We start from the raw sequence: 9,112 nt of genomic DNA on the forward strand, positions 1-9,112 counted from the left end.
TTCTCCAAGCAAACTCGGATAAAATGCCTTGCTCATGGGCACAAGAGAAGTGATCAAGGTGGGACTCCAAATTCCAGATTTTTCAGCCTGAAGTCCTGAGCCTATGCGATTGTGCCAGGGTAAACCTGCGAGCCGGACACCCCAACCCTAACTCCCACGCTCGTGGGAGGGGGGAGGTGCGATTTCCCATGCTCTGACCAGCCAAGGTGTTGTCTCACCCCCCTGGCACACGCAAACGTAAACCACCTCCCACCACCTGACCCACCCTCTGAACTTGATTCCTAAAGGGAGGAAGCGCGCGGCCTGCGCGATGGTGAGGCGTCAGAGGCGTCGGAGGCGTGGTCATCGGAGGCCACGCGCTGGTGATTCACACGATGCTGCTAGCCCTATATTGAACGCTTAACGTAGGGGCGGTGCCCGCATCCGCGGCCGGTGCATCACTACCTAAGGTACAGAGTTGCTATTATCTACGTATGGTTATACGCTGCTGGCCATACTGTAGTAGGGCCTAATCGAGCTAGCCAGATTATGTGCACGTGCTGAGAGGTAGCGGTTTGCCCCCTCCATCTGTTAACATTTATCAAGTTATAAGTAAACAACAATTGGTGTTGGTGATAGTGGGGTTGGTGATGAAGTTAGCAGCTCATCACTGGATCATCTCTTTGCTGTTTTTGTTAGTCTTTGTTGATGGATCTCAGATGGAGAGAAGCATTCACTCAATGGTTGGTAAAACTAAAAGGGCAACTTGTAGTTTGGGTGAAAGAGGAAGCTCACCCTCTCACTATGTATGGACTTATGAAAGTCTCTCCTCTTCCATAGGATATATACATGTGTTGTACATGTCTGCATATATATAATGGAATCAGGTATCAACTTGGTTGGGTAGTCTTCGTCTGTGGGCCAGCAAGGTTGATGTGATGGTAAGTCATGAGATTGCATGCAACTGGTATTAGAACCAAGCAATACACTTCATTCTTCTTGACTGGTGACGAAATTCCGTCCATTGAGGTTCCCACTCTAAAGCTTATGTTCCGGATTGGTCCAAGGTGACATTTCAAGCCGTGTAGTGAGTCGATAGATAGATCTGCCTCCATATGATGTAAGCTGGACAATGCTCCGATTAGTTAGCTCCGACTGCGACAAACAAGTCCCAGCACACTCCACTACTGTGTGCCCATCTCTGCTGTCTACCGTTGTACCAAGATGTCTCTCCAGTTGTATTCCTTATAGTAGCACCAGTCACATGTGAGATTGTCTGTACATGGCGCAGCCTGTAAATCACAGAAGTGGATTAGTAAAGAGCGTAGCTTATCGTCCCGACTTACACATGCTGCTGCCCGTTATCGCTGCTTCTCTCTCGCACTCTCACTTTTATCTCCTTCATGCACTACCTCCCTGTTCTCTAACTCTCTTTTTTCTCTGTCTTAATCTCTGCCATCTCTCTAGTCTTTCATCTACTTTCTCATGCTTTCTCTCCACCTGTGTATTTCTGCCTTCTGCTTTTATTTCTCTCTCTCTCTCTCTCTCTCTCTCTCTCTCTCTCTCTCTCTCTCTCTCTCTCTCTCTCTCTCTCTCGCTCTCGTCTCTCGTCTCTCTCTGCTTCTTCTCTCGTCCTCTCTCTGATCTCTCTGTGTTTCTCTCTTCTCCCCTCTCTCTGTTCGCTATCTTATTGAGCGGTGTTTGGGTCTGGCGTGGTTTTCTTTTGTGAATTGGCGCCTCAGCTTCAAGACAGGCAGTAACATGGGTGGATCGGGCTACAACTTGAGATTATGACTCTAATCTTTATTTCTGTTTCTGTGATTTCAAGCAGTGATTTTGAAAACAATAGCCAAGCACTCTGGCCGGTGCAAAAAATATGAATTTCTATGGTTATGATATATCACTGATTGAAACGGTGAGGCATAGCTGGGTTTCAGCTAGTTTAGGTCTACTCACTAGAGACTTTGGCCATTGGCATTTTTGCCGGCGCCCCCTGATCAAGTGACAAGTGGCATTTTATCATCATTTTAATTTATGGCACTTGTTAACTAAGCTAAGCTTTACTAAATAAGCAACTAATATCATGGGCTTTGGAGAAAGGCTTATATGTACTATGGAGATGTTTAAAGTCCTCTTCATTTTTCTACGCGAGTATAATACAGCTAGTACATTGGTCAAAACAATTCTTAGCATTCACGAACATAAAAAATTTTAAGCATTATTAGAAAGGTTGTAAAAGCGCCATGCTCTAGGATTTTCATAATATGAACTATATATGATCTCAATAGCCTTCACTCTTAATCTGATAGCTTCACTTTTACCTCATACCTTCACTCTATCTCATAGGCTTCAACTCTTATCTCATCCTTCAACTCTAATCTTATACCTTCAATGCTTATAATCATACCTTCCTCTTGTCATAGCCTTCACTGCTATCTTCATACCGCTTCACTGCTTATCTCATAAGTTTCATCTTTGCTCATACCCTTTCACTCTATCTCATACTCTTCACTCTTATCTCATACTCTCATACTCTTACTCATATACTCTTCACTCTTATCTCATAGCCTTCACTCTTATCTCATATCCTTCACTCTATCTCATACGCCTTCACTCTTATCTCGATAGCTTCACGTCTTATGCTCTAATGATAGGAATAATGTTTAACCCAAAAGAGTAGGGGTGATACTCTAGCGCCTCCTACTTACTCTTGTTGGTTTACATTATTGTATCTATCTTATCTCTACCCTTGCAATCTTATGATCTGATAATCTGCATCCTCACTCCTTACTCTTATAGCCTTAGTTTTTACATACTCAGGTGTGGGTGATGTCGGAATCTTTGTAGTCGTTAAGGCATATTAGCTACATATCATAGTCAGCCAATCATATGATAAATCCATATCAATCCAATAGTCAGTCAATCATATAACGATATATAAATCCTTATCAATAGTCAGTCAGTCACTATTGGGTTATTCCTCTGGTTATTCCATGTATGAGCACTTTATAATTGTTTTTCACGCTAGCTGGCGCTGGGATGTAAAAATTCAACAGCATGTTATTTGATGATAAATGCATTTCATTACGTATTTTACATTTATATATTGTTATATTGTGTTATAAACGTATATGAGAGTTTCATGTAGCGCACGTTACGTGTTATTATATATACAAATAAAAATAAATAAATAAATAAATATATATATACAGATATCTACTAAGGTATACAGTAAATGGCTTTGGTGGCAGGATAATGTTGGCAAGACCTGGGTGTATGTTTGTACATGTTTATGTTTTACAAATTGTTTACCGCATCATATAGGTGATCACAGTTTATTACAATAGAGAAATAAACAACAACAAATAAACATAAATAGAAGAGACTACCTTTTGAAACCATTTATTTGAATAATTATAAAACCTAATTTTTCCAACGGTGAATCATAATTCGAAGCTATAGTTATATCCCATCGCAATTAATTAATTAATTTGATTAGAAAATTATAGTTATATGCACGAGGACAGAGAAGGGTTACATGACCGACCTGCCTCCTTCTCCCAGAGAGCGAGCGAGAAAAAGAAAGGGCGAGAGAAAGTGGGGCGAGAGAGAAGGAGAGAAAGAGAGAGATAGGAGAGAGAGATAGGAGAAAGAGGGAGAGGGATAGGAGAGAGAATGAGGGAGATAGAGCAAGAGAGAGAGTGAGAGAGATAGGAGAGAGAGTGAGAGAGAGAGAGCAAGAGAGATTGAGAGAGAGAACGAGAGAGAGAGAGATAGACATAGAGAGAGAGAGAGAGGAGAGAGGAGAGAGAGAGAGTGAGAGAGAAAGTGAGAGAGAGGAGAGAGAGAGAGAGAGAGAGAGAGAGAGAGCCAGAGGAGAGAGAGGAGCAGCGAGAGGAGATAGACAAAGAGGAGAGAGAGAGAGAGAGAGAGAGAGAGAGAGGCGTGGCGGTGGGGGGCTCCACTAACTACTTAGCTACACGTCAGTTTAGCGTGCGTGCGTGTGAATCTAGCGTAATACAGGGGAGGCAGGGTAGCAAGGCAAGTTCCTATAAGATATAATTCATTAATTATATTAATATAATTATATTCAATTATAATTATATTATAAGATTGCAATCATGAGTGGATCCACCCCACCCTCAAACATCTACTATCTTAGCTATTACTCATAAGAACGTAATTAGTAAATATACAGGCAAACACCTCGATCGGGGGCCGTGGCGCGTGTAAGACGCCATGATGCGCAGGGGGACGGCCATTGAACTGCGGCAGCGAGCCGACATGATAGCGTGCGTGCGGAGACGCCATGATAACGCGCACGCGACCGAGACGCCATGATGCGGCGACGAGGACGCCATGATGCGCGGCGTGCATGAGATGCCGATGGATGGCGCGGAGATTGACTGACGCCACGTCGGCGAACATGATGCGCGGTGAGTGGTATACGCACGTCGCAACGGCGCATGATGCCCAGCGGAGATGGCATGACACAGCGTCGCGATGCCATGATGCGCGGTGAGATGCTATGATGCCGTCGCGACACGATTGATGCGGGCGGTGAGATGGCATGACACACGTGCGCGACCCATGATGCGCGATGAGATGGCATGATGCACGTCGCGACACCATGATGCGCGGTGAGATGGATGATGAGATCGTCGGCGACACCATGATGGCGGCAGGTGGAGATGGCTATGACAGCACGTCGCGACGCCATGATGATAGTGATGAGATGGCAATGACGCAGCGTCGTTGACCCATGATGGGCGGCGTGAGATAGCATGACGCACGGGGAGATGCGCCATGATTCGGCGTGAGATGGCATGACACACGTCGGCGACACGATGATGCATGATGAGCTGGCATGAGCGCACCACTCACGACGCCATGATACGTGATGAGATGGCATGACGACGTCGCGATGCATGATGCCCACGGAGGATGGCATGACGCACGTCGGCAAACGCCATGATACGCGGTGAGATGGCATGATGCACGTCGCGCACCGCGTCCGAGACGCCGATCGAAACGCCGGCAACTCGAGAAACTCAAGACAACTCGAGACAACTCAAGAGCAAACTCAAGAGCAACTGCGAGACAACTCAAGACACTTGAAGATGACTCAAGACCATGAGACAACTTGAGATGACTTGAGACAACTCCAGATAATACGAGACGCCTCGAGACTTGAGACAATCGAGTATTGGGTCGGAGACTGCGGAGTCGACCCCCGCTCGCCGCGCAGCACCTAAAACAAGTAATACTAAGCTAGCCTGTGAGTACAACGCAACAATAGGGGGCGCTCTAACGGCGGGAGCGCGTGCGGCAGGTGGCGCCCGCCCGACTCTACTTGCGGCGGCGCGCGTACGTAAACAAGAGAGCGTCTACCGCGAACGCCTTAAGATCTACGTTCGCGAAAACGCCGCGGCCTGGGTCGGGCTGTAGATTTGCATCTCGGTCACCAGTGCGCCACGCTAAAAAAAAAAAAAAAAAAAGAAAAAAAAAAACCAAAAAATAACAAAAAACAAAAAAAAAAAAATGCCCGAAAGCATTTCGGGCCCGGCGATTCGCCCGCCGCGTCGCGCGGTTTGAGCGAACATCAGGGCGGCACTGCGAGAATGGGCAGGGCCCGCACGCCTGGCCCGGCGCGGGGGTCGATCTATATGTTTACTTGTTAGTATGGCTGTTACATCATCAATATCAAGTATTGACATTAATCAATACATCGATTCACGACTCGGATCCGTGACAAAACGCTAGTGCAAAATCAAGTGGCGCGGCTAACATTCTGCAACTGGCAGGTGGCAGCCAGGGAGTGTTAGAGTAGGTTAGAGGCGCCGCCCTGGCGGATGGGCGGAGGCCGTGCGACGGTGCTGCAAGCCTAGTGAGAGAGGCACGGCGAGGCGGGCAATCAAGCTCAAACTGGCGCGTGCGGCCCGCCAGGGGGCGCCGCGCAGCAAACCGCTTTAGCGAGACGAAATCCGGCGCTCTTGCGTCGCAAGATGGCCGCTCCTTTCGGCGCTCCAGCGCGGCATGCGTTCCCTTTGTCGCCGTCGTCGAGTGCGGAAGTTGCTCGTGCGTGTCGCTAGGTGTCGCCTCTAGTTCGTCGTCGTCATCACGGTGACGCGCGTTCCACGGCAACGCGAGCGTGACCGGCCAATGTGGAAGAGGGTGCGGGCCGACGTTCTTCGAGGCGCTGAAAATAGAGGGCGCCTGCGGTCAGTCGTGGACGCATTCGGAGCGGCGGCTGGGCGGCGCGGACGTCATTGTGGCGGCGAGATGCTTGCCCCCTAGTGTGAGGCGTTGCCAGAAATAATATGTACTCTAGTGGCTGGGCCCTGCGGGAGGCGCTGTGAGGAACATAATGTACGATTACTGTGCCCTGGTGTGAGGCGGCTGCAGTCCCGTACGGGGGGGGCCGCGTTTCTGTTAATATTGATTCCTAAACGAAAAAACACTTTCCCCCCCTGCGCGGCGTTTCACGACTAGTGCGCCGCGCTGGCGCTCACGAAACTACCTTTGCGTTCTGATTGGTTAATGTGATCTTCGAATTGGTTGCAGGCATTTCGTCCAGTTGCTGTTCTCGGAGTCTCTGTTCTACACCGCCACCACATGTGCTCCCTACTGCTGGCCTGCAAGACACAGCAGAGAGAGTTGAGGGAGGGGTGAGAGGGTGAGGGTGGCGAGGAGGGAGGGAGGAGAGGGGAGGGGACGGGCGAGCAGAGGGGAGGATCTGTCTACACTCCACGCACCAACGTGCTCCCTACTGCTGCCTGTAAGACACAGCAGAGTTGAGGAGGGGTGAGAGGGTGAGGGAGGGGAGGGAGGGAGGGGAGGAGGGCAGGGGGAGGGAGAGGGGAAGGGGAGAGGGGGAGGATCTCCTGTCTTACACTTGCCACGCACAATTTGTGCTCGCCTTGTGTTGTTGTTTTTCTGCTGCCTGCAAGACCACAGACAAGTTGAGGAGGGGTGAGAGGGTGAGGAGGGAGGGAGGGAGGAGGGGAGGGGCGGGGATGGGAAGGGAGGATAATCAGTCTACACCTCTATTCACCAATGTGCTCGGCCTACTGCTGCCTGCAGACATACAGACAGAGTTGAGGCGGGGGTGAGAGGGTGAGGAGGGTGGAGGGAGGGGGGAGGTGAGGGGAGGGGGAGGGGCAAGGAGGTATGCTCTGTCTAACGGCTCCACCACGCCAATGTGTATCCTACTGCTGCTGAAGACACACAGACAGAGTTTGAAGGGAGGGTGAGAGGGTAAAGGAGAGGGAGGGAGGGGGAGGGAGAGGTGAGGGGAGGGGAGAAAGGGGGGATCTCGTCTACACGCTGCCCCTACCAACGTGTCGCTACTGCTGGGCCTGCAGAGCCACAGGACTAGTTTGAGGGAGGGGTGAGAGGGTGAGGGAGGGAGGGAGGGAGGGAGGGGAGGGGAGGGGGAGAAAGGGAAGGATCTCTGTCTACACTCCACGCAGCTACGTGCTCTACTGCTGCTGCAAGCACACACAGAGCGAGTTGAAGGCGGGGTGAGAGGGTGAGGAGGGAGGAGGGAGAGGGGAAGGAAGGGGCAGGATCGGTCCTATCCGCTCCACCGCGCAAGCGTGGCCGTATGCTGCCTGTAAGACACACAGACGACAGAGTTGAGGAGGGGTGAGAGGGGTGAGAGAGGAGGGGCAATAGAGGGGGAGGGTGAGTGGGGAGGAGGGTAAGAGAGGGAGGGAGAGGGATGGATGAGGAGGTGATGGGTGAGGAAGGGATGGGGACGTCAGAGGAGTGAGGAGGAATGAGGAAGGGTGAGGGAGGGATGGGGACGTAAGAGGAGTGAGGGAGGAATGAGGAGGGGTGAGGGAGGGATGGGGACGTAAGAGGACGTGGGGAGATGAGGAAGGGGTGAGGGGCGGGATGGGGGTGTAAGAGGAGTTGAGGGAGAATGAGGAGGGGTGAGGGAGGGATGGGGACGTAAAAAGGAGTGAGGAGGAATGAGGAGGGGGTGAGGGGGGGATGGGCGTAAGAGGAGTGAGGGGGAATGAGGAAGGGGTGAGGCGAAGGGATGGGGAGTAATGGAGTGAGGAGGAATGGGAGGGTGAGGGAGGGATGGGGAGTAAGAGGAGTTGAGGGAGAAATGAGGGAAGGGGTGAGGGAGGCGATGGGGGGGTGTAAGCAGGAGTTACGGGAGGAATGAGGACGGGGTGAGGGAGGGATGGGGCGTAAGAGGTGAGGGAGGACTGAGGAGGCCTGAGGGAGGGATGGGGACTAGAGGAGTGAGGGAGGAATGAGGAAGGGGTGAGGGAAGGATGGGGACGTTAAGAGGACTGAGGGAGGAATGAGGACGGGGTGTGAGGGAGGGTGGGGTGTAAGAGGAGTGAGGGAGGATGAGGAAGGGTGAGGGAGGGATGGGGGTGTAAGAGGAGTGAGGGAGGAATGAGGAAGGGTGAGGGTAGGGATGGGGAGGTAAGAGGAGTGAGGGAGGAATGAGGAAGGGGTGAGGGAGGGATGGGGTGTAAGAAGGAGTGAGGGAGGAATGAGGAGGGGTGGGGAGGATGGGGGAGTAAGAGGAGTGAGGGAGGAATGAGAAGGGTGAGGGAGGGATGGGGGTGTAAGAGGAGTGGGGAGGATATGAGGCAGGGTGTGAGGGAGGGATGGGGGTGTTAAGAGGAGTGAAGGGAGGAATGAGGAAGGGGTGAGATTTAGGGATGGGGGGGTTGTAAGAGGAGTGAGGGAGGAATGAGGAGGGGGGTGAGGGAGGGATGGGGACGTGAGGAGGGATTAGGGTGTGGGCGAGAGAGTGGGAAGAGAGAGAAGTCAGAGCGAGTATATATAATAACGCGACAGAGAACGAGAGTATAGAGAGAGCGAAGTGATAGAGAGTAAGTTTTTTCAAGAGACAGACGATGACAAGCACACTAACTGAAGCCGCATGCCAAGAAGAAAGTGTCAGGCGCATGCAAACGGCCTAACTTTGTCTCTGCTGCATCACCCTCGACTTTTTTTCGGAGTTGTTCTAGTTTACTTCCTATTGCCGTCCGCTTTCATGCCATTTTCTTCCGACACCTCTGCTAAGCCTCCGACTCTCTCTTAACTCAAACTGATGCTTTGCCACCTTGTCACCTCCATTTTTTTCCTACCGGAGTGCCCT

The sequence above is a fragment of the Priapulus caudatus genome, unplaced genomic scaffold, assembly GCF_000485595.1.
Source record: "Priapulus caudatus unplaced genomic scaffold, Priapulus_caudatus-5.0.1 Scaffold2293, whole genome shotgun sequence".
NCBI classification, from domain to species: domain Eukaryota; kingdom Metazoa; phylum Priapulida; class Priapulimorpha; order Priapulimorphida; family Priapulidae; genus Priapulus; species Priapulus caudatus.